This window comes from Suricata suricatta, chromosome 12, assembly GCF_006229205.1.
Source record: "Suricata suricatta isolate VVHF042 chromosome 12, meerkat_22Aug2017_6uvM2_HiC, whole genome shotgun sequence".
Taxonomy (NCBI): Eukaryota; Metazoa; Chordata; class Mammalia; order Carnivora; family Herpestidae; genus Suricata; species Suricata suricatta.
In genome coordinates this window covers 46,662,071-46,687,646 of record NC_043711.1, presented here as the reverse complement: position 1 = coordinate 46,687,646, position 25,576 = coordinate 46,662,071, and the positions used below count along the sequence as shown (strand labels likewise).

The 25,576-nt window shown below is 41.9% G+C and overlaps 1 long non-coding RNA gene across 1 annotated transcript; it reads right to left on the bottom strand.

Annotated features, from left to right (window-relative positions):
- Positions 1-15: 15 nt before the first annotated feature.
- Positions 16-25,548, bottom strand: LOC115275126. Its single transcript, XR_003901400.1, has 3 exons — positions 25,521-25,548; positions 2,812-2,959; positions 16-643 (listed from the first exon to the last, which is right to left on the bottom strand). It is a non-coding gene; the product is annotated as an uncharacterized LOC115275126 (long non-coding RNA).
- Between the last annotated feature and the right edge of the window lie 28 nt (positions 25,549-25,576).

The window sequence follows — 25,576 nt, the reverse complement described above, 5'->3', positions numbered from 1 at the left end:
TAGGGGCCCGGGGAGAGACTGACGACAGCGCCGGCCTGCGGGAGGGCACAGCTGCGGCCGGGTATGGATTAGCCGGCGCTGGGGGTCGTGCAACAGAGGGCCGGTCCAAGAGAGGGTTCCCTCTGCAGCCAGAGAGGGGGCGGGTGAGACGGGTGGGCGGACTCCGGAAAGATGGAGGGACGGCCGGCCGCATGGGCCAGCGGATGGAGTTCCGACGCACATGCTGGGAGGCAAGGAGGGGTGCATGAAATACCAGCAGTCTGAAGGATGGGTGGGAAAGCTGGCAGATGGCAGGAGGAGGATGGAGCGATGGGAGGGCAGATGGAAGCACAGTTGGATGTGACAGATAGATGGCAAGGGGAACCGCTGGCCAAACGGACGAAGAAACTGGGATGCCCAAGAAGAGAGGGCCCGGCAGACACAAGTCCGGAACCACGGACTTGGGCGTGAGTGTGTAATCGGTCCGTTTTGTATTCCTCCCGGTGTGGCGTGCACGTTTCCCAACTCCGCTGATTTTAAGGGAACGGACCTCCCAGTCCACCATAGGTCTATGGTCAGGCACCAAGTCTGGCCCAACGAGTGGCTGGCTTCAAAGGAAGGTTCTCAGAGTCAGTCTCAGTTCTCCAGATTTGCCCCAAAGCACCTGCAAAGAAGGGATCCAGGTACTCTTGAACACAGAACCCCCTGCTCTCTGAACTTCGAACCGAACTGTGGCTATAAGATTCCTGGGTCCCAATAAGAGCAATCCCCACAGCATAGCTCCTTCCCAGGTTTCTGTCACTCTCTTTCAGAAGAAGAGGCATAGGGGCCTGTAAACTCACAGGCATAACTGGTATGGGCACGGATGGCCTCTCGAAGCTTGAATGTTGGTTAGTCCCTCTCTGGCCTTTAAGGGCTGTGGATGTAGAGTTCCATCTCAGATTTTCTACCTGGCCCAGCATATGTTCTGTTAGCTTGAGCATTCAGTGGAAGGGAGGAACGGTAAAACCAGATGGGTTTAGGGACTTCACAGGCCTTGTAAACGCCTATTATGCATCCCTACTCCAACATCATTTGTATACAACATACGATACTGAAAGCAGTGACATATTTATAAAACCTGTCCAATTCTGAGATCCTAGGGTTCCTTTCGGTTAGGTGCAGAGTTTTTTGTTTGTTTAATTTTTCATCCCCCCGCCGCCCCTCCCCCCAAGATGTACGCGGTATTGTTTAAAATATTCTAGGCATTTTATACTTATTAATTCATTTAATCCTCATAACAATGCAATGAGGAAAGGACTATTTTATGGATTTATCCATTTTATGGGTGAGAAATGCAGAAGTTAAATTAATCCCAAGGTCACATAGCTAGTAAGTGACGGAGCCAGGATTTGAACACGTGTTCAGATTCCAGAATCTAGGCTTTTTAACTGTCAGGCTCTCCTGCCTCTCTAACGGGAAAATGAACAGGTCCACATAGTAAAAATAAGGCAGTGAATAGTCAAGTCTCCCTCCCTCTGAAGGCCATCAATCTTCCCGCCCAGAGGAAACCACTGCTAACAGCTTCCTTCCGGAAAAATGCAAGTAGGCACATGAAAGCGTGTTTCTAGACACAGAAACTGTATACCTATCTATATCTTTGATAAGAGAAATAGAAGCATTTTATACCATTGCTGTACCTCCTTATCTACTTAACATGATATATTGAAAAAATTTTTTTACCATATCAAAACATATACATCTACTTCAAGGGCTGCAAAGTAAACCATTGTAAAGAAGTAATATAATTTAACTCACTAGCCCTCAAGACTGATGTGGTTTACAGCCACTTTCTTTTATAAGTAATGCTACCATAAGCATTTTTATATTCACTGTCTTTCTTCAGCTGCACAAGTGTGTTTCAGAATAAGTTCGGAGAAGTTCGAAGAAGAAGAACAAGAATTTGGGCTTGCATTTAAAACTGTGACACATACTGCTAAATTCCTGTCCAGAGCAGTTCCATGAATTTGTATGTAACTGATTTATAAACAATGGTTTCTCTAAAGTCACGTTTGTTAAGTCATAATTGTCTTCATAAAATTCTAAGGTAGAAAGGGACTTTTTGCCTATGATTTAGATTAGAGTTCGTCAAACTGGTCTAGTTTTTTCCTTCTGTTCAGCAACAAAGGGTCAACATACTGTCAACAACAAAGGGTTAATTTAAAAGTTTTATCAGTAGTTTCCAAGAAAGAGTAAGCACCACAAGACAAATTTCTTCCAGAATTTAGAACTAAGAACATTCTGACAATTTTTCTTTAGTAAGTATATACCTCCCTCTCTTTTTGCTTTGGCTTCCAGGATGCTCAGAATTACATTTAGTGTTTAATCATAACACTGATAATCACCAATGAAGAAGCATCACTATGTTTATATTAACTTACTCCTATTGTTATTTTTAATGACCTAATAGCACATATGCATCTTCTATTGTGAACCCCTCAAATCTATTTTGGAAGTAAGTGATATAAAAAAAAAAACCACACATTAAAGGACCTTAAGATGAATAAAACAGGTCAGGCAACATGGCTACTGAAAGAGGCAAGCAGAGAACAATGGGCATAATTTTCATTCCCTTCCTATTTGAAATGTGTAAGAGACTTAACTTGTTCCTGCTCTTCAGACTCATCCTTAGAAGATAAAAAAAATTAGGACAATTCCTTTCCTCTTTCCCACTTTGCAGCTGGACAGCAGGAATCAGAAATTCAACGTAGAAGGGAAATGTGGAGATGATCTAAGCAAACCCATCATTTTACAAATGAGGAAACTGAGGCCCAGAGAAGTGAGGTGACTTACCCGAAGCCACAGCTCTAGGAAATGACAGAGGCAGGGCCAGAACGTGAGTAGCTCGAGATCCAGGCCAACGTGCTCTCCCACTGCGTAACACACACCTCAGACGACTTGGGGTAGCAGGAGGGAGGAAGAAAAGGTGACCCCACAGCCCCTAGCAACGAAAACGACAAAAAGGACTTAAGGCACTCATAAATAATTAAGCAATTAGCTGCAGCAGCTACTCCCCTCCCCTCCAGTATCCAGTCACCACGGCAACTTGGGCAGGGTGCCTGCTGGTTGCCTAGTAACAATGTGGTCTGCTCCCTTGACATGCTCCCTAGGCATCAAAGGATTTGAGAGCTGGGAAGAGCCTTAGACGGGGGTCCCTATCCAACGCCTTCATTTTCCAAATGGGGAAACAGAGGCTCAGAGAGGCCGAGAAACCTGCCCAAGGTCACACAGCTACTCAGAGGCACAGCTAGGCTCCATTTCCAGTTGCTTTCCACTGCACTATGGCTGCTTTGGGGACGCTGAAGATGGAGGAGAGGAGATCCTTCCACAGTTCCTAGAGGAATGAGGAAAGTAAGAGCAAGCCAGCAAGCAAGAAAGAGACAGAGACCTTGAGCTCTCATGTGCAATTAGCAGGAGCTGGTAATCCCATCAGCCCAACTTTCATCATCACCATGGCAACATGGGTGAGGCGGGTGCTGGTTGCCTAGGAACAAGTGGTCCTCTCTCTTCACTCACATCCAGCTCCCTGGGAGTCACAGGAATAGTAGAATATTGGAGCTGGAAGGGAAAGAGGGATCCTAACTCAGTCTCCTCCTTTGCCTAATGAGGAAACTGAGGCTCAGGGGCACTGTGCAAAGTCACATAGCCACACAGCTAGCTAGTGACAGGGACTCATTGTTGGCCAGCCAGTTTTTCTTGAATTCCCTCCACTTGATGCCTCTGTCATAGCACTGTGGGATGGAAAACTTCACTCAGTAAAGTCAAAACATGGGAGGGGATGGTTAGAGGTGCCCTGGAGGGACCTGTACCACCAGTCTGAATGGTGACAATGTTGCACACAAGGCCTGGCACACAGCAGACAAGAGGCATTATGCCTGGTAGTTAAATGCAGTGTCTCTGAAGTCAGAAAACCTGAGTCAACAGCCAGCTCTCCTTAAGCCTGGTAAGCTTCTTGTCCCTCTAGGGCTCAGTCTCCACATCTGAGAAATGTGCATCTTGACATTCCCTGTCTTGTGAGTGAGGAGTAAATGAGACAAGACCATGCCGAATGCCTGGTATACAGTAAAGATGCAGTAGATGCTAGGTGTTCATTTAGTCTACGTTCAATAAATATTTATTGCATGTCTGCTATGCAAATAGCACTGTTCTAGGCTCTTGAAATTCACTAGTGAGCAATACAGACCAAAGAAATCCCTGTCTCAGTGAGCTTACTTTCCAGTGGAATGAATGTGTGTGTGTGTGTGTGTGTGTGTGTGAATGACTATATATAAACACAAACACTTAAATATATATGTATATACATATATATGCATTACATATATATTTAAATGTTTGTTGAAGGGGCGGAGGAACTCATTGCCAATATGCTATGTTTATGTTACCAAGCTCCTTCTCTAAGACTGAGAAGTTTCCTGTTTACAGGGTGTGATGCTATAAATATGCAGGCCTGTCTTGTATGTGGGAACTCCCGGTTTCCTTTCTTTTAACAGCTCAGAATAAAAAGGAAGGCAGTGGCCACTAGATGGCAGACCTCAGTCTCTCTAGATTCAGGGGACAGTGAAGCCCAAGCCCTGTACAAGCTTTTGGCAAAGGCAAGTATTGAAGTTGATCAGTCTTAGGTGGGGCCTAGAGGAGTGGGGTAGACTTGAAACACCTCTGGGACACTGAGGGTGTTGGGGTTTAAGAGTTATTGCTTGAGGGAGCCTGAATCCTACTTTAACCAAGAGCCTGCCGTGGGTAAGCAGGGAAGCTGTGTGACTTTGGTAAGTTATTAACCTTGCTGAACGCCAGGCTCCTCGTTTGGAACATGGAGATAATGAGGAGAGCTCCCTCCATAGGATGCTTTGGGGCATGTATGAGGAAACATGTTTAAGCATCTTGCAAGTTGCACACAGAGAAAAGCTCAACCAAGGTTACTTATCTGGAATCTAAAAGACACTTGACGGCCTAATTCAGAGTTACAAGTGGAAGGGAAAGGGGTAAATGAAATAGCATTTGCTGAGCATTCCCAATGAGAAGACTGAAGTCCTGCCAGCCACTGAGCCTGGAAAACGTGACATCAAGCTTCAGCTGAGCCACTCTCCACTTCTATATCCAGCTGTCAGCCAGAGTTCCTGTTTTGTTCTTCCTGCCGCCCTCGCATCGGTCTTCCTTCTTTTTTCCCACCAATAACACCCACGTCTAGTCCTCACCCCTGAGTGCCAGCCAATCACAACATCTGCCTGAACAGCCTCCCTGCTTCCAGCACTTGCCCTCCAACCCAGGGCCAGACAGTAGCCTCAGCAATTGTCTCCGGCTCAACCATGCCGACATGTCTCCCCAGCTTCCTATTGCTCTCAGGATCTCTTTCGAGTCGTAAGGAAGGCTCCATATCTTCTGCATATTTCCTGCCTTTCCAACCGCATGGCTGCACTCGTCCCTCAACCTTAAAGCGCCTCGTCTCAGTAGCCTCCAGACACATGCACACGCTGTCTCCCCCGCTGAACCACCAGTCTCTGCTCTGCACAACTGACTTCTCCCACTCAGGCCTCCTGCACAAGATTCCCCATCATCCAGCTCCAAAGCAGATCCTCTGCCCCAGCAATTATATCCCTCGTGCATGGGCCACTGCCCATCTCTCACCCCAGAACATCTGGGCCAAGAGACCCAGGACCCTCTGTGCCCCTGGCACCCAGTGTAGGAGTGGCCACCTGGATGGCATGCCACCAAGATTTGTGAAGGAAAAGAACTGTTCATCCTTTCTGATGATGGTATATTACTCTTCCCCCAAAGCACCTTTTTTCTGCTACTTCTTTGCTCAACCTACGTGGCTGCTGGCCTTCTACCGGCTGAGGGCTGAAATCTCCAGTCTAGCATTTGCAATCCTCCGCACTCAACCCACTTTTTGAAATGCATTTGCAAGTATATTTCCATATATATTTGCATATACTTGGAAATATATAAATATATGTCAAGTAAATGTATTTTGAAAAAATATACATATTTTGGAGTGCACTCTCTTCCTCTTGGTGCACCCTCAGCTTTGTCCCAACATGAGCTCCCAAAGGCAAGCTTGCAAGCCCCCGGTCCACCACTGCCTCCCCGATTCCCAGTGTGGCGTCTGGGGCAGAGGAGATTCAACTTTACTGGATTTAAGATCTGTTTCCTCCCCTCTCAGTAAGCCTACTGTGTGTACTCAAAACCCCCCACTTTTCCCTGAGCCTTCTCATCTCTGCCCACCTAAATCCTCTAGCTGTTCTTCAAGGGCCAGCGTCAGCTCTGTAGCAGATTAGTCACCAAACACACTCCAGGACGGGGCAAGATCAGAGCTCTGGAGCCAGGGCTGAGCAGGTGACTGACCCTGGTAAAAGGAACACTGGAAAGTAACCATGCTTTCCTTGGTTAAGGAAACAGTCCCAATGTCTTCATAAGCATTGGGTCTGTGGCCCGTCTAAGAATTCTTATTCAAGGACCTTTGCTGTGGACACAGCATTTCACTGGTTGGAAGATCAATCAATGATTCCTATAACTGAAAATTAATAAAGGAAACCTCGTTTAAAATGGAGCCGGGAGGCTAGAAGCGGAAGCTCTCAGTGCCACCACTGCGGTTAACTGCACACCCAACAGGAAGAGATCAATACTACTTTCCTCCTCCTCCAGCAGCAGGAAGTCTTGTGTCCTGCCCCCCTCCCCCGCAACAGCCCAGCCAATGAGATGCGGTTACAACTCGACTTGGCCAATGAAAAGTCTCTATACCCTGAACTCCCGATTTAGTCCAATGAGGTTTTTGTCCGTAACAGCCTTCCAACTTCTTCCTCTCCTCTATAAAAGGGCATTCCTCTCCGTTGTTCTCTGGACGTGCTGATGGTTTTGCCATGGCCTGCTTGTACTGAATTGCAATCCTTTGTGATTCCTCAATAAACCCATTTTTGCTGGTAAAGTAACTGGCGGTTTTATTTTTAAGGTTACCATAACCCATTCCTCCTGCTCTGGCCTTCGAATTCAGTTACCAAGGTTCGTCCCCTTTACGGGCAACCCTGCACTAAATACACTCTGCACACCACTGGCTCCCTATCAATGACTAGTTATTTAAGCTTTCCTGGCCTATCAATAAACCAAAGATGTGAGGAGGCTCTGGTCAGAAAATGGACCCAAAAAAGGCGGCCAGCAGGCCTCAAAGTGGTCTTTGGAAATCTGTTAAAGGGAAGGAAGAGACGGCCAGCAGGGGGCAATGTGATCAGAGGCAATTCCCCAAATGCGTGTTTGAGCCCACACTTATCAGCTGTGTGATTTGAAACAAAAAACAACCTCTTTGAGACTCTTTGTTTCTCACTGAAAAAATGAGTATACTACGCACAGTGGCTTCGCAGTGCAGGCTGGAGGTGAGGCCTTGCATAAGCCATAAAATGCCCCAGGATTTCTGGTTCTTGTTTCCATGTTACAATTTCTAGCAGAGATAACATGACATGCTCTAGGCTATTTGAATAGGGGTGTTCTATTCACATTTAGAGATTGAGAAGAGAGTGCAGAGAACCAACCCTGCACTTTGTGTGAGGCTGTCTGGCTTTGAGCAGAAGGCCTAGGAAAACTGTCCTCCGTCCTGGGCACTGGGGGATGGCCGGCTGTGCCAGGAGCATATCCACAGAGCTCATCTTGTGTGTTCCTCCCGGAATATTTTAAAGACTGCTTGTGGAGTGAATGTTGAATAAATATCTGGATAACGAATCCCCCCATGATAAAAACATTCACTAAGTATATATTAAAATATTTTATACATCATTTGCTTCTTCAATGCAGAGTCCTCTAAAATTGGAGAAGCTATTACCAATTCATGGGCAATTAGAAAAGGAAAATAAAGCAAGTATGGAATAAAGCCATGTTATTTGTTTTCAAAAAAAATCGTAACTGCATAAAACTTTCAGAACTGTAACTATGGAGCAAAGGGCTACATTAGGGATCATGAAAATGCCTGCAAAACGAATTTTGGGCCAAAGAAATATCTGCAGTTACTTAATCTCTTTCTTTTTACCAAATGCTCAAACTGCATACTCTCAATATAGAAAGATACTGTTATTTTTCTCCTTCTCCTTTCTTGTTGACTTGGATTTGTTAAATATGATGCACGTGCTGTTAAGTGGTATGTTGTGGTATATCTTTAAAAGTTCCTTAGTTTTTGTGGCACCTGGCCCCTCAGTCCAAAGAGCATGTGACCCTTGGTCTCGGGATCATGGGCTCAAGCTCCATATGGGGTGTAGAGATTACATAAATAAATAGAAAAATAAATAAAGTGCCTTAATGATAAGATGGGTCTTTTTTTGAGGAAATAAAAAATATACATATATCACTCATACTGGATCTATTATAAAATGTGGTTTCCAATGGGTGTTGTGATAAACCTCGGACCCCACAAACCACTGTGCACATGCGTTTTGTGTCACAAATATTCATTATCATTGAGCATGACCTTGGAGATAGCTAAGCATCACTTTTGTCCTTTCAAAACCTCCCAGATCCCTCAGCACTAAACTCTGAATGATACTAACTTGGAGTTAATTATCATTCCTAAAATGTGCAAGGGTCATGTTTTCTTGCCTTATGGATTAAAATATTTCATATTACATAAAACATCATCTTATCCATAAAATACGGTGTCATCTTTCTCATGTTTTGCACAAGCATAGTTAATGATGCAAATAATTCCCTATCTTTCATTCTGAGGGAAAATCATTAATAAAATCATGCTCCTTGCAAGAATTGAAATTCAGCACTGAGAGGGCACAGACCACCCATAAAGGCAAGATGTAAGTCAGCTGTGAGGAAACCAGCCTAATGATGAGAGTGTCCAGATGGAAAGGAATAAGCGAATCATGCTTTATCAAATCCGATACCATCTTAATAAGTTGTTGCATCATCAGCGTTGATTCGATTGAACTGGAAGATATCAGAAAATGAGGATGACCTGCAAAAACAGCATTTTCTCTGCCCATTGGCATTTGGTCTGTGAATCTTCTCCTTTTGTTCTGAACATGGAGTTACCCCCTAAATGGGTTTTAGATTTCTTTCCCTCAAAAGCATCCCATGTTAGAAAGAGAAATACCCCAAACTGGAAATAAATGATTGGAATTTTTTAAAAAACTGGAACCCCAGGGTTTGGACAAATCTTTTATCAAAGAAAGAATTCAAACACCTCTTTTACCAGGCAAGCTGGTAAGTACAAGTTGTCATGGAAACAGGATGTATTCAAATTATACAAGAAATGACGTTCTTCATCTAACTAGGTGTTCATCTCCTCTAAATGGGGAGAAATTGTTGTAGCTGAAATCCATTATATTTCTTTCAAATCTGCATTAAAAACAATCATTTCCTTTATTTTATATAGGAATACACAGACACAAAGCCTCACTCTCATAAAGGGGAGCATTAAAATTACTTGCAAAAGAGCTGGTGCGTATATAAAAAGACATAAAATGAAAATGAATCCCATGATATAAATCTACCGACGCATAGTGAAGGGGCAGGAGAATGGAAATCGGATAATAGAATACATCCTTCACCTGCAATAGGACATGTTTTTCTTCAGTAGCATTAGTGACTATTTTTTATAGAATGGTCTAGGCCAGACCAGTTCTCTGGAAGTTGGAGTGACTTGCTACTGGGTGTATTGTCACCACCACTGATTAGAGCAGAGGCCCTTGTCAATCTACACATGTCTGTGGAAGACAGAGAAGAAAGGCAATGTCATACTGAACAGGCATTTCCTGCTACTTAAGCAGGCACATGGCATGGGATGCCTGAGTAATGTCCGATTCTTGATTTTGGCTCAGGTCATGATCTCAGAGTTCCTGGGATCGGGCCCTACATGGGGCTCTGTGCTGACAGCCCGGAGCCTCCTTGGGATTCTCTTTCTTTCTCTACCCCTCCCCTGCTCACCTGCACATGCATGCTCTCCTACAATGAATAAATAACTTAAAAAAAAAAAAGAATACATGAAGAAAACTCTGGTAATGTCACATAAAAAGCACTGGTCCAATGTGGAAGGAATTTTGGTGGGGTGGCAAAATGGGGGAAGAGATCAACGGAACAATGACAGATAGTAGCTAGACTTGGGGTGGCGATCCCTTTGTACTTGAGACGGATGTCAAATTACAAGGTCGTATGCCTGAAACTTATATAGTTTATATGCCAATTTTATCTCTGCTAAAAAATGTTATAATTTTATTTTAATAAAGCCAGTTTTGTTACCAATAGCTTTTGTCAACAGAAGTGCCAGCCGGGCAAGCTGGCATCATAGAAATGCCAATGAGCAGAGGCAGAAAAGAGCCCAAGAGAAGTGTGCTCTCTCTCCAGCCAAAGGGCAAGAAGAACAGCAGCCTACCAAGGAAGAGAACTGTTAGACCATAGCTGCTGTACACCAGCCAAACACCACAGGACAACTATGATGTCACCGCCAACCCAAGCCATCAAGGCCAAGAGGGGAGCCTACCTTCACCAGAGAGAGTGGATGAAACAGAGAAATGATGATAAGAACAAAAAACCTCCTGATCCAATAATATGCTATCTACAAAAAACTCACTTCAAACATGCAATATGGGTAGGATGAAAGGAAAAAGATGGAAAACGTCATTAATGTAAACCTTAATCTAAAAGAATTAAGTGTGGCTATATACGTTTCAGATAAGGTGGACTTCAAAGCCAAGTTTACTAGAGATGAAGAGAGATAATGACACAATGATGAATGAATTGACACAGGAAGACATAATGGGCCCAAATACATGTGCACCAAACAACAGACCCTCAAAATACAACAAAGCAAGCCCGGAAAGAGTGTAAAGGAAATAGGCAACTACAGCTCAGGACCTGAATATTCCACTCTCAGCAATGCACAGAAATACTAGATAGAAAATCAACAAAAGGTTGCATAAGGTTCCAGAAGAAATGAACAACAAAATTTAGCCAACAGTATATAACTGTTATAACACTGCACTTTAGCAGAACCCACTATTTTTTAATTCTCCTGAACATTCACCAATATAAATTATATCCTGATCATAAAGCAAAACTTAAGAAGTTAAAAACAATTTTTAATGTTTACTTATCTTTGAGAGAGAGACAGAGTGCAAGTGGGAGAGGGGGAGAGAGAGAGAGAGAGAGAGAGAGAGAGAGAGAGAGAGAGAGAGAGAGAGAGAGAGAGAGAGAGAGAAACACAGAACCTGAAGCAGGCTCCAGGCTCTGAGCTGTAAGCACAGAGCCCGACGTGGGATTCAAACTCACAAACAGCAATCATGACCTGAGCTCAATTAGGATGCCCAACAGACTGAGCCACCCAGGTAGCCTGGAACTGAAGAAATTTAAAAGAAACCACTAATAGACAAGAGCAAAATTTCCAAACACATGAAAATTAAATAGGAAACATATAAATAATCCATCAGCTAAAGAGAAGTCTCAAAGAAAATTTGAATATAATAGAACTGAATAAAAATGAAAATACAACATATGAAAATATGTCAAATCCAGCTAAAACACTGCTGAGAGGGAATTTAACAGTGTGAAATAGTTACTTGAGAAAAGAAAAGTCTGGAATCAATAACACAAATTCCAACATTAATAAAATAGAAAGAGAAGAGGAAAATAAACCCAAAACAAGAAGAAGGAGGGGGAAACATTAAAAATATGAGCAGAAATCAATGAAACTGAAAGTAGGGGGAAATAGTGAAAATTAAAAAAAGAAACAAAAGAAATAAAGATGTTTTCAGACATCCAAAAGCTGAAAAGTAGATCACCAGCAGGCACATGCTACAAATGAAGTCACATAAAATCCTTAAAGAAGAAGAGAAATGGGAGCACCTGGGTGGCTTAGTGGGTTAGGTGTTGGACTTTGGCTTGGATCATGATCTCATGGTTAGTGAATGTGAACCCAGCATCAGGCTCTGTGCTGTCAGTACAGAGCCCACTTCAGATCCTCTGTCCCTCTGGCCACTCCCCCGCTCATCCCCCCCCCCCTCAAAAAAAACATTAAAAAGAAAGTCAGGATGCCTGGGTGGCTCAGTGGTTAAGTGTCTGACTTGGCTCAGGTCATGATCTCACGGTTCATGGCTTTGAACCCCATGTCAGGCTCTGTGCTGACAGCTCAGATTCTGTGTTTCCCTCTCTCTCTCTGCCCCTCCCTGGCTCCTGCTCTGTCTCTCTCTCTCTCTCTCTCTCTCTCTCTCTCTCTGTCTCTCTCTCTGTCTCTCTCTCTCAAAATAAATGTTAAGAAAAATTAAAAAAAAAAAAAAGAAAAATGCTACCAGAAGGGAATTTATATCTACAGAAAGGAATCAAGAGTACTGGAAATGGTAATCACATAGGTAAATATATGAAAACTTTTCTTACATTTAAGATCTCTTTACAAGATAAGGGGTGGTGCCTGGCTGGTTCAGTTGGTGGAGCATTCAACTTTTGATCTCAAGATGGTAAGTTCTAGCCCCATGGTGGTGCAGAAATTACTTAAAAATAAAATATTTTTTAAAAAAGACAGTGGATTATTTAAACAAAACTAATAACAAGGTAGCATGAGATTTAAAACATAAAAAAAATGTGACAATAGCATGAAGTTTGGGAGAATTAAAGTACAGTATTTGTAAGTTTGTATACTGTAGGTAGAGGCACAGTATCACCTATAGACTGTGGTAAGTCAAAGATTACACCATAAATCCTAAGTAAAGCACTGAAATAGCAAAAAAAAAAAAAAAATTAGAGCCAATAATCCAACAAAAGTTATAAAAAAAGAAATCACGAAGAAACATTTAATTAATCCAAAAGTAGGTATAAAAACAGGGAAAGGGAACAAAGAGCAAGTGAGACAAGTAAAAAACAAATAGCAAGATGATAGATTTAAACTTATCACATTAATATTCACACTAAATATAAACAGTCTAAATACCCTCGTTAAAAGTTAGGGATTGTAAGTTTGGATAAAAGGGCAAGACCTAGAGTAACACTCCACACAAGAAATACACTTTAAATATACAGATGGAAACAGGTGAAAAGTAAAAGGATCAGAATGTTTTTCTTCCTGAGGTAGTATACGAAAACTTTCAGTTGAACAAATATTTACTGAGTACTATGAATGAAGAATAGATGAGAAAAACCATTAGGAAAACAAAAGAATTGTAATTCATTCAAAACCACATACCTGAGGACACACGCAAACACAGTTATACACCCCTAATTGCCAGCCTTCAACCCTAAGTACAATTGTAAATTCCCTTGGTCCTTAGCTGGATTTTATGAACATACCCTACCATAAAACTATTTTTAGAATAACAAAATAGGAGCAGAAAGATGTACTGTACTATCTCTAATCGAAGGAAAGCTGGAGAGGCTATATTAATATCAGAGTAAGTGAATTCTAAGAGCAAAAAATATTATAGGGCATGAAGAAGGTCCATTAATAATACAAAAGAGTCGATTCACCAAGAAGACATAACATTCTAAACATTTTTGCTCCTGACAACACAGCTCTAAAACCCAAGAAGAAAAAACTGTTACAGCACAAGAAGAAATCCACAGATCCATACTTGTCATCCAAGATTTTAACACTTCTCTCTCAATAACTGATAGAATAGGTAGACAGAAAAAGAGTAAGACTATCAAATATTTTCAATTTATTTGGATGTACAAATATTCAAACTGACCTGACTGTCATTCACAGAACATTCTACCCAACAACTACACAATGTACAGTCTTCTCAGAGGCACATGAAATGTTTAGCAAGACAAACCATACTCTGGGCCATAAAACAACTCTCAAATTTAAAAGAATTCAAGTTATACAAGGATGTTCTCTGATACAATGGAATTAAACTAAAAATTATTAACAGCAGTATCTCTGGGAATCCCCCCAAATTTATTAAACCAAATAAAACAGTTCTACATAACCCACTGTTTAAAAAAATTTTTTTAAATTAGAAGTATTTTTAAATGATGAATATGAAAACACATATATTGTGGCATGCTGCTAAAGCAGTAAATTTATAATAGAACTTACAACACAAATTTAGGGAAAATTTCATTAATTTTTCATGTTAATTTATTTTTTAAGGAGAGAGAATGAGAGAGAGAGAGAGAGAGCCAGCGAGCTGGGGAGGGGCAGAGAGAAGAAGGAGACATAGAATCTGAAGCAGGCTTCAAGCTCCGAGCTGTCAGCATAAAGCCCCATGCAGGGCTCAAACTCACAAACTTGTGAGATCACAACCTGAGGAAAAGTTGGCTGCTTAACTGACTGAGCCACCCAGGCACCCCTAGGGAAAATTTTATAATAAAAATGCTTGAATAATCGTCTCAAATCAATGAACTTGATCACTAAATCATGTTAAGAAACTAGAAATGAAGAGCAAAATGGACCCAAGAAAGGAAAGAATAAAGATCAGAGTAGAACCCAATGAAATAGAAAATCAATGAAACAAAAATATAGTTGGTTGAGATTAAAAAAAAAAAAAAAAAAATGATAGGTCTTTAGCCAGATTGTTCAAGAGGGAAAAATGAGAAGAAACAAATTGGCAAAATCAGGAAAGAGATAGGGGATAACCATACGAAGTCTATAGATAACAAGGGAATTTTAAGAATGATAAGTGAAGGTTATTAACAATTTGATGACAATGAACTGAAAACATCCATGAGTTGGACAAATAACTTGAAAGACACTAACTACTGAAATTTGCTCAAGAAACGGGTAACTCGAATAGCTACATAGCAACACAAGAAAGTGAATATGTCATTAAAAACCTTCCCACAAAGAAAACTTGCTCAAATGATTTCACTACCAAACACTTCGGGAAAAATAATACCAAGCACAAAACCTCTTCAGAAAAAACTTAAAAGGAAGGATACTTTCCAACTCATTCTATTAAGCCAGCTTCACCCTGAAAACAAACAGACAAAACCAGGACCAGAAGAAAAGTATCAAAAACTCTCATGAACACAGATAGAAAAATTCCAAGCAAAATTTTACCCAGTAGAAAATAAGAGGAAGAATATAGAAAAAGGATAATATATCTGGGCCAAATGGGATTTCTCTCAGGAATACAGATTGGCTGAATATTCAAAAGTCAATCAATTACAATTCATCATTTATCAAACTATTTTAGGAAGTCCATGTGATTATCTCAAAAAATGCAGAAAAACCATCTCAAAAAACAACAATCATTTTCTATTTAAAAACAATCGTGGCAAAGTAGGGATAGGAGGGAACTTCATCTACCCGCATCTCTAAAAACCTACAGCTAATACCAGGCTTACTGGCGAGAACTGAATGCCTTCCCTCTTACATGGGGAAAGAGACCCGCTAGGTCTGCTCCCCTAGCTTCTATTTAACGTTGTACTGGAGGCTCCATTGAGTGTAGGAAGGCAAGAAGAAGAAATGAAAAGCATTCAGGTTGGAAAAGAAAAGGCTAAAATATCTTTATTCACAGATAACACAATCATCGCTGTAAAAAATCTCATGGAATTTACCCCAAAAACCCACTGGAATAAGTGCCCTTAGCAAAATTTCAGGACACAGGATAAATATGCAAAAACAAATTATGTGTTTATATACTGGCATTGAACAGTTAGAAACTGAAATTGTTTCAAATGCCATTGATAATAGCATCATAAATGTGAAATGCTTATGGGAAACTGACAAAAGATGAAAATAACTGTAGACTAATGACAGAAGATTACTGAGAGAAATTAAAGAAGACACAAATACATGGAGAGAGATGCCTTTCGCACGTACAGAAAGATGCAGTATTGTTAAAATGTCAATTCTCTTCAAATTGATCCATATACAATCCCAATTAAATCCCAAAAGGCCTTCTTGTGGAATTCGAAAACCTGATTCTAAGATCCATATGTGAATGCTAATGACTCAGAACAGTCAGAACGATTTGAAAAAGAAGAACAAATCTGGAGAAATAACACTCCCTGATTTAAAAGCTTATGAAAAAGCCACAATAATCAATAAAGTGTGGCACTGGAATCAAGAGATGTAGCTTAACTGCACAGAATGGAGGGTCCAGAAATAGACATACACATACATTAGCAACTGATTTCTTTGACCAAAGATGCAAAAGTAAAACTGTGTAAACAGCAAGTTTTCCAACAAAGAAGGCTGGAAGAAGTGGAAATCCACATGCAAAAAATAAAACAAAAACTCCCAGCCATATCTCATACCATTGACAAGAATCAGCTTAATATGGAACATAAAACTAAACATAAAACTTCAAAAAATAAAACTTCTTGAAGAAACCACAGGAGAAATCTTTGTGACTCTGTTGCGACAACTGCTTAGATAAGGACACCAAGAGCACTGATACACGGAACTTAGTGAAAAGAAAAATCCTCTGCTTACCAAAAGACACTATTGAAAGAACCGAAAGACAAGCCAGGGACAGAGAAAAAACATTTGTGAATCAGATATCTGAAAAAGAATGTTTTTCCAGAATACATAAAGAACTCTCAAAAGTCAATAATAAGGAGAAAATAAGTGACTCGATCAAAAAATATGGGTAAAAATTTGAAAGGATTTATTAGAAAAGATATGTGGAGGACAGATCAGTACATGAAAAGATGCTCAATGTCATTAGTCACTATTTTCAACCTGGTAGAATTCTATTCCCAAACTATGGAGGGATGAAGGTAAAGGAAAGGCATTTTTAGATGTGTAAAATCTTAATTTTTTTTTTTTGAGAGACAGAGAGAGACAGCACAAGCAGGGGAGGGTCAAAGAGAGAGGGAGACACAGAATCAGAAGCAGGCTCCAGGCTCTGAGCTAGCTGTCAGCACAGAGCCCAACTCAGGGCTCGAACCCACGAACCATGAGATCATGACCTGAGCCGAAGCTGGAAGCCAGACGCTTAACCCACTGAGCTACCCAGGAACCCCTAGATGTGTAAAATCTTAAAACAGTTACCTCCAAATCACCTTTCTCAGGAAGTTACTGATGTTCCTATAACAACCTAAAAACAAAATGAAAAAACAAAACGGAAAGAGAAGGAGGTGGGCTTCAGGACATGGGAGATCTGACATGGCTGGGGGGTGAAGAGGCCAGCATGAATGTGACAGGACGTCCTAGGGCAAGAGCGGTGCAGGGAGCTGCCCAGACCAGACAGAAGTAAGATTAAAAAAAAAAAAAAAAAAGGCTCCAAGAGAGAGGTTTCCAAGGATGAAAACACTAGCCATCGGCCAGATGACTGGCTGTGCTGGGGGAGAGTGCAAGATCCATCAGAAAGTCTGAGGTCAATGTGGCACATATCACTTTGACAGGGGAACAATTATTAGCTCTAAAAAAGTGATAGTACACTTGACAAAATGCAGTGATGTGATTCAGCTGTGAACTACACTACCTCGAGTGGAATTTCATCATCCCACACCTCACTAATGTGAGGCGGACTTGAACTTGTACTCACTGAGTGGGCTCTAAGCATTTTAGAAAGTGAAAAGGGGGTGGGGTGGTTACAAGAAATATAACTGCTTAACTAACCGTAACGTCAAATGAGAAACGTGCCGAAGACATACCTTCTTCTGTGTGACTTGTTTCACCCTCAAAATCTGTCTCGTCTCTAACATCAGCTGGGATCTTGTTTGGCAGTGGCTTTCCCCAAACAATGGTAATAATTCTGGCCAATGAAAAGAGTCTCCATCTCATCTACATCAAGACCGAATGCAAAGCCTGGTGGTCAGCAGGAGAGAAAGAATGTGTATGATGTGGGATGTGTACGTGCACAGAAGGTGGGTATTTTATGAGTTACTTTCATTTTTCATTACAAAAAAGTGGTTGCATAATAGGTGAGACAGCAAGTCAAGAAATAAGAAGCGCATCTCTAGGATGTGTCCTGTGGGCCTCAGTCCCAGTTCCACAGCTAACAGTATTTGATAGGGATGTGCCACCCTCCCCCAATCTGTTATCTTATGAAATACAGTCTCTGTAATTCCCGAGTCTAGAAAGTGCATATAATCAATGCACAATTTGACTTGTGAAGAAAGAGGAGAGAGGGTCATAGAATCAGCAGCTCTAAAACCTGTTATTCATACCCTTAGTCCATACACAGGAGGAGAACAGTCAGAAACCAGCTTTGACCCTACAATCTTCTGCATTCACAGTAGCACCCTTGTCCTGGGGGCCACATTCAATCTTTAAAAAGCAAAATGTAGGGTCACATCATGACTTACCCACTAGAGGGCGTTTAAATAGCTATTAGATCTAACAGGGAGGGGCGGGGGAAGGATCACATAAAAGGCAGCTTTTCCTCTCACTGGGAGCCATGGCTATAACTCGTAAGAAAAAGTGTGACAGAAATACAAAAAAAAATGAGAGTTTAAATGGTGATAACATGTTAGCGTAGATTTTTATTTTTTTTTCAATACTGGAAATTTTCAGGTGATTAAAATCCTGCCTCCTGCATAATGTTTTTCTCAACTGTGTCTCAGGGGTTACAACCCCTAGTTAAATATTTATATGATATTGATAGGTTTTCCTTCAATTACGTATTTGTCAATGCAGCCCTGTATATATTTATTAAGAATTCAGGCTTTCGGGACTCCTGGGTGTCTCCATCACTAAGTATCTGACTTTGGCTCAGGTCATGATCTCATTGTTGGTGAGTTCGAGTCCCACTTTGGGTGAGCCCCACTTCTCTCTCTCTCTCTCTCTCTCTCTCTGCCCCTTGCTCACTTGCACACTCTCTCTTTCAAAAAAAAAAAAATCAGGCTTTTGGGCCAGTCTAGATTGTAATCTTGCTCCTCAGCTTTGTCCTGTGTGACCATGTGATTAACCACTCTAATTAACATAAGACTCAGGGTTCCTCTTTTGTAAAATGGGGGTACAGGGTTTTGTAGGAGGCAATTACAAAATGTGTGCAAAGCACCTTGAAACATTACTGGATCTAAACAAAAAGATCCTTTTCTAGAAGACAGTCACTGCAATGTAAAGTGACTGATCAAGTTAGACTTCCTTAACCCTTCCTTCCAAGTTCACTGCTGCATCAAAGCATGGAAGTATTGCAGCAGACCAAAGGGGCAACACGTGACCGTACGGCGAGGTGTGCTTATTTCTGTGGCCAACCCCAGGGAAGGACATACAAATTCACACCTTAAAGACTGACCTCCACTCAAGAAGCACTAGCAAGAAGTTCCCATTGCTTTCTGCCCCCCACCATCTACCTTCTCATAAGGACCCTGCCAAAGGACACAGAAGTGACCTGACTGTACCGGGAATTTTTTCACAGTTCTGTATTTTCTTAGGACGTTCGTAGAGTTGGGCAACTATCACCACTACCTGATTTCTAGAACATTTTCAGCATCCTCAAAATAAACCCAGTGCCCCATTAACAGCCATTCTCCAATCTCTTCTACCCTCAGGCCCTGGCAACTGTCAGTCGACTTTCTGCCTACATGGGCTTGCCTATGTGGTACTTCATACACATGGACTTGTATTAATATGTAGTCCTTCATATTTGGGTCCTTCCATTTAGCATGATGTTTTCAAGGTGCATCCACGTTGCGGCACGTGTCAGCACTTCATTGCTTTCTATGAGTGAATATTCCATTAGGTGGCTATGCCCCAGCTTGTTTATCCATTTATCCACGGAAGGACATTTGAATTATTTCCTCCTTTTGGCTATTCTGAAAAAAAGCTTTATACACAGTTGTGTACAGCTTTTCATGGGAACGTTCTTTCCTTTCTCTTGAGCGTGTATCTACGAGTCTAGCTGGGGGACAGGGTAACTCCACATTCAACTTTTTGAGGAACTGCCCAACCCGTTTCCAAAGCACCTACGCAATTTGACATTCCCACCTGTATTGTAGGAGGGTTCCGATTTGTCCACATCATGGCCAACATTTGCTACTTTCTTTCTTTTTGGTAACAGCCATCCTAGTTGGTGTGAAGTGGCATCGCACTATGGTTTTGATTTGCCTTTTCCTAATGATTAATGATGTTAAGCATTTTTCCTTGACTTTACTGACCATGTGTATACCTTTTTGGGGAGATGCCTATCCTACTTATTTTTAAAAATTTTATTTATTTATTTTGAGAGAGAGAGAGAGAGAGAGAGAGAGAGCAAAGGAGAAGCGAGGGGGCAGAGAGAGAGAAAGGGAAAGACAGGATCCCAAGCAGGCTCCATCTGCATTGTCAGGGCAGAGCCTGATGCGGGAATTGAACCCACGAACTGTGAGATCATGACCTCAGCTGAAACCAACATTTGGACTCCCAACTGACTGAGCCACCCAGGAACCCGGCCGATCCAAGTCCTTGGACCATTTTTTATAATTGGATTATGTGTCTTTTTGTTGTTGAGTTTTAAGAGTTCTTTATTAAAAAAAAATAAAGTTTTTTATATATTCTATACAGAAGTCCTTCACCATATGCATAACCTGAAAAAGTTTCTCCCATTTTGTAGGTTGTCTCTTCACTTTCTTGAAGTTGTTCTTTGAAGTAAAAACTTCTAAAAATGTTTTTAAAACCCAATTTGTCTACTTTTTCTTTTGTTACTTATCTTTTTGGTGGTATATCAAAGAAATGAGTGCCTCATCTAAAGTCATGCATACTTACTCCTAGGTTTTCTTCTAAGAGTTTCATAGTTTTAGCTCTTGCTTCTAGGATCCATTATGAGCCTGATTTTTGTATATGGTGTAAGGCAGGGGCCCAACTTCATTCTTTTGGATGTGCAGAACCATTAAAAGTGGTGCAACCATTAAAAACATTAGTGCAACCATTAAAAGAGTTTTCACTACAGTGTTACAAGACACCATACATATACATATAATGAAATTCAGTCAGCGATTCAACAAATACAGGCAGCTAGAACAATATTGTGAGCTATGAAGTGACAGTTTTTCTCCCTCTATTTTCCCCCATTCCTTCCCAACATTCAAGCACAAAGCAGGCAGGCTTCCTTGCTTAGGAGAGGTTTAGGTCAGGGTTGCTTCCTGGCTTTTATTTTCCCAAACACCCAAATCCTGGGACCACAAATTCCTAGAGGAATGGACTCGATTCCAGGAATACAAGGACGAACTGGTTTTTCCCTCTGCCAGAGTAGATAGGGAGTCTCCAGAGATGAAGCAGAAGGGAGTTCTCAGATGGAGGTATGAACAGGGTCTACACTTGGCTTCCCAGACATACTGCTAAGAGGATGTGTGAATGCATCTGTATCACATGCATCTCAGCTCAGATTCTTAACCCTACGCCTGGCAAGAGGCAGCTAAAAATCATGAAACCACAACAGTATACAAGGACAGGAACAAAATGGCAACAAGTGACCAAACATCAGATGAAATACCCCCACGCACACGCGCACACACTCTCCTTAATGTCTGTGTATCGTGCGATCTGGGCAGTACCCTGGAGCAAGGTCATACCTTGAAGAAGCAAGGGGCCAGGATGAAACCCAACAAGTTCTTATAAGGTTGCAGTCTCTTTCCCTACCAGCAAGACAAAATGGTAACTCAGAGTCAGAAATTAGGTTTCCTGGAAGCAGTTATATTTCTTCTGCCCTTGATTTTGTATGTGTGACATCACACAAGTATATCGAGAATCTACATGTATAGGGCATCCTGCTAGTCCAAGTTGCAGAAGGAAATATAAAAGTCAATCAAGACACGGTTAGCCAAGGCATTTATAGTCAGGGGAGAGCAAACAAGAGTAACTGTAATTAACACTTACTGTGTACCACCTGTGTGCACACCGTGTGCTATGTTCTTTGTAAATAGATCATGTTTAACAGAACCTTCCTCACAACAAGCCTTTGAAGTTCAGAGGTTTAAAAAAGCAAGGGACTTGGCTAAGGATGCACACGAGCAATCTGTGGGATCTGGACATGGACTGAGGTACACCTAACTCCCAGTCTGTTTTCCTTCCTGCACTTATGACCGTCTCTCCCATGGAGACACTAATATGAATGCTCTCCTTCGATGATCAAACATCCATTGGATGTAGACTCTGGCTCATGTCTTCTAAGGGTGCGGAGGGGTTAAGTCAAACATACCTTCTCTACCTTGGCATTCAATGCATCCATTGGCAGATGACTAGCCAAGGGCCTGATGCTGGACAAAAGACATTAGCCAAATTCACTCCCATGACCACTGGAGCCATGGCTTTAACTGTATCTGTCAACCAGTTCCTCCAAACAGTCTGTATTCCCAATACCACTCACACTGTCCACATGTGCAGCAAAGGAATGACATAACTGATTTGGCGGTGAATTCCCAACTTTTCTATCTATGTGCAAAAGGAAGAATGCATAGACATTTTGCCTATAGACAAAAATCTCATAAAGCTGTTTTGCTTTGAGATGCAGGAACTTAACTCCGCATCTAAGAAACTATTTTAAATTCTTCTCTGATGCTTCCTAGAAACAATAAAAGGAAAATAAGTTGATACTGGCAATAAAATGTTAATAGTTTTTCCTTAAGTATTAATCTACTGAACAAGTGTTGAGAATGAAAGCAGCAGTCATATAAACACTGTGAGGGCCATGATTTATATATTTTCTTTTGCTGCTTCTGCTATTTGATCCTGGGCAAATGACTAAACCAAATCTCAAATCCCAAAGAGAAGTATATTGAACGATACAGAAAAGTAGAAAACAGAAAAATCTAAATGACAAGAGACAAATATCTCTTCCTTTGTGTCCTTTTCTGGAATAAACTCTCCCCGATTTGGGGTTGCAAAACCATTTAACTTTCATTTCTCATATACAAACTAAATTTCATCACTGAAGACCCTCAGAAATCAGTGGGTCCACCGTCCCATTTTGTAAATGCAAACATTTGAGATGCCATGAGGTGAAGTGACTTATCCAATGTGTGTTCATTAAGACATAAAAGTTATTATTTCAAGTAAGTGGGAAGGGTACTGACCTAGGAATGAAAAGATCTGGATTCCTCTTTCCACTCGGCCATTAATGAGACTTTCTATATCAAATAAAAGTGTTAGATTCCATGGTTTTGAAAAATCCTTCCCTCTCTGAAGGTGCTACAATTCTATAAACATGAACATCAGTTGTTCTTGATTGTTTTCCTTTCTAGAAACTCAATAACTTTCTTTGCAGTTATGATAAAGAGGCAATATGTATACAAGTTATGAGTTTGGGCTCTGACCCCAATCCCAGACCTCACATGTATGTGTAGGGAAAGCCTAAAAAAATTAACCTGTCTGCCTCATCTGCAAAATGAACACTGTCACACCACCTACTACATATGGCCCCTACAATGATTAAATGAAATACCACAAGTCATATATTCAACACAGTGCATAGCACATAGCAACTACTTAGTAAACAGAGTCTGCCATTAATAGGACCATAAAGGAACCAGATTTGGTGTCTTTTTGTAGGAGTTCTAAGAAGGCACCCCTTCCTCAGAGCAGAAGCACCCCAAGTGCTAAAGTCTACATCGAGATAGGATCTCATTCTCTACAGCTATGTGTCTGGCTTTAAACACAGAGCAACAGGGGTGCCTGGGTGGCTCAGTTGGTTCAACGCCAGACTCTTGATCTCCACTCAGGTCATGATCTCACAGTTGTGAGACTGGGCTCCTTGCTAAGCAGGGGCTCTGCTTGGGATTCTCCCCCCACTTCTCTCTCTGCCCCTCCCTGACTTGCACATGCATGCACTCTCTCTCTTTCAAAATAAATAAAGGAATAAACTTAAAAAACATACACCCAAAACAACAACAACAAAACCAATTTCTTGATCTCCTTTTCTACTAGCAGAAGCCAATGCTCTGTGTTTGCTAGAACAAACGACTTCTGAAAAGCTCTTCAGACAGGCCCTACTTAAATGCCAGGAACACCTTTGCTCTTCCCTTCTTTTCCTTTTTTTTTTTTTTTTTTTTTTTATTAAGCCTGGAATGCAGAAGCAATGGCTAAAGTGTCAGCACCTTATTGATCACAAGGGAAGGACTAAAAGACTTTTAGAAATTCAGTCCTTGAGCCGATAATTCAACACCAGCAACCATTGACTTCTGGACTTGTTTCATAAACTCATGTTCTTGTTTAAGCTCCCATGATTCAAATGTACTTCTAGTCAAAATATCCCCCCAAACCTATCTCTCTTTGCTGTCAACAAATATTTGCAGACTTGCCTGGTCAGCCACCTACTTGCTCCTGGCCACTGAGCAGTCCTAAATCTCTGGCCATCACTTAGATTTTCCCAAAAGGTCCAAGCTGTCCTTGAAGTCCTTGCTACTGCATGTGGTCTGGTCCGGTAGCATTAGGGTCACCTAGAAACTTGTTAGAAATGCAGATTTGTTGGCTCTATCCCAGACCTCCTGAGTCATACTCTGCATTTTAACAGGATCCCTGTGATACCTATGTAAGTTAAAGTCTGAGGCTCCAGACTAGACTTCCAGGGTCTATTCTGCCCTTCCTCTTAATTAAGCACTACTGCCAAAAGAATGTTCTGGAAGCACCGCTAGAACAATGTCACTCTCCTAGGAAAATTTTAAGGCACCTCACTGCTTACAGATGAAAGCTTAGACTCCTTAGGTTGATACTCAAGGCCTTTTATGATCTTATGGAAATGCGCATCAAAGTGCCTGCCATGCGCATCGTAGGTGGACAATAAATAATGTTCTGCATAAAAGAAAAAAATGGGAGTGTACCCGAGAAACAATGTATTTCTGATTTCTCGCTTTAGAATACTAGGCATGTGGGATACAGCAGTACAAAAAGCAGACATGATCTCTTGCCTTCATGGAGCTTAGAGACTGGCTGGAAGAAGATAATTTCAAAACACAAATAAAACTATGCAATGACACATGATAAGTACTAGGGGGGAAATGAACAGGTAGTGACACAGAGTAAGGCGCACTAGTCAGAAGGATGGCCCCATATAGTGGGGTGGGGGTGGGGGGGCAGCCTGCTGGAAAAGGCACAGGGAACGGTGCCAGCCAAGCCTTAAGAGAATTTGGCATGTTTCAGGATGGGGGCTGGGGGAGGGCTGCCCTTTCAGGCCCACCCAGAAAATAGATTCCCTTGGGGGCACCTTCTTTCCAAGTCACTTAAGAGAAAACGCTGAATTTCTTCTCCCTCACGTATGTCTTTCCTGGGACCACGGGTGAGGCCGAGAGCAGGGCACGCAGCAGTCGCTGGGAGTCCAGCCCTGGAAATCAGACCTGGAGAAATTCAAATCCCAGCCACTTACTGGCTCTCAGACTCCCTTGAGCCCTAAGCTTCTGCTCCCTCAGGTACCAAGTGAGGTTAAGAATAGAAGCAACTTTGTAGTTACTGTGAACGTCGGCTGATAACACGCGTAAAGCTGCCCAGAACACTGCCACCCACATCAGTGCTCACCTGAACACCTGCGGCTGCATGATTACCACGGTGACGATCGCTACTGTTAATCATTAGCTTGTGGGCAGAAGGCTCTACCCACAGATTCCTGCCCGCCTCCCCCCTCCGCCCCCCAGGCCTCCCGACCCTGCCATCCCTAGCCACCTCCCCCTGCGCACGGCCACCGTGACCCCAGCGCGGCCGCCAGACGCCGCCGCCAGACCCCCGTTACCTGGGGCCAAACGCGACTTGTCGCCACCTTGCGTCCTGGGCCCTGCCTCCCTCCCG